Source organism: Pleurodeles waltl, chromosome 5, assembly GCF_031143425.1.
Source record: "Pleurodeles waltl isolate 20211129_DDA chromosome 5, aPleWal1.hap1.20221129, whole genome shotgun sequence".
NCBI classification, from domain to species: domain Eukaryota; kingdom Metazoa; phylum Chordata; class Amphibia; order Caudata; family Salamandridae; genus Pleurodeles; species Pleurodeles waltl.
The window spans coordinates 189,527,653-189,528,576 of record NC_090444.1 but is presented as its reverse complement, the minus strand read 5'-3'; the positions used below and the strand labels follow the sequence as shown (position 1 = coordinate 189,528,576).

The following is a 924-nucleotide window of genomic DNA, read 5'->3' as shown; positions in this document are numbered from 1 at the left end:
CTGCCTGGCCCCTGGTTTGCTCTGGGAGCCCCTTTGCCTGTGGAGAGGCTCCTGGGCCGAGCGCCTGGTGATCTTCTTTGAATCATGGAGGATGACTCCCAGAGGGTAAACCTGAAGGGATGCCCGGCCGTCTTGCTGTGTGGTTGGCAGATGGGCAGTGCTGCCTTCCTCCTGCCTCTCCTGCGCACACAGGTGGACGAATGTTGAGAAAAGATGCCCTTGACTCTTGGCGGTGGATCACTTGGCTCGCGTATTGATGAAGAATGCAGTTAGCTATGAGAATTAGTGTGAATTGCATGACACATTGATCATCAACACTTCAAACACACCTTGCGTCCCCGGGTTCCTCTCAGCGCTATGCCTGTCTGAGGGTTGCTTGATTGTCAATCGCCCTGGGGCATTCCCAGGTCATGGCTGGGGCTGCCGCAGGGTAGCTCTGCTCCCTTTGTCCCTCTCCTCCAAGGTCAGAGCCCCCTGATTGCCTGCAGCAGGATCCCACCACTGGTCCTGTCCTGGTGGTACGCTGCCGGCATGCCTAGTCTTGCCACCCCACCTCGGCAGAGTGTGGGCAGGGGTCCGGTCTGCCCTGGGCACGTCCTGGGGTGCCGGGCTGCATGCTGTGTGTGATTGTCTGTGGTGTCCTAAGGTTGCCGGCGTACACCGCCTTGGGCGTACACCTCGGTGGCTGGTTCCCGGGGGGTGCAACTACTGGCCTCGGGCTTTAATCCAGGAAAAAAGGTGTTCTGCCATGTCTCCCTGTCCCTTGCATTCCAGGGAATGGTGGTCCTGGCTTCCCCAACTGCTTTGGCATCTGATTAAGACCTCACATCAGGCTAGGAAACCTGCTGAATGTAAGCAGATGCGGACAGAAGGTGGCCGCCTCCATCGTCCTTAGTGCACCGCATGTTCATTGGGCACTCTGTG

General features: G+C 58.2%; 1 pseudogene; it reads left to right on the top strand.

The window, feature by feature from the left end:
• Window positions 1-221: 221 nt before the first annotated feature.
• Window positions 222-375, top strand: LOC138297530 (5.8S ribosomal RNA; annotated as a pseudogene).
• Window positions 376-924: the final 549 nt, after the last annotated feature.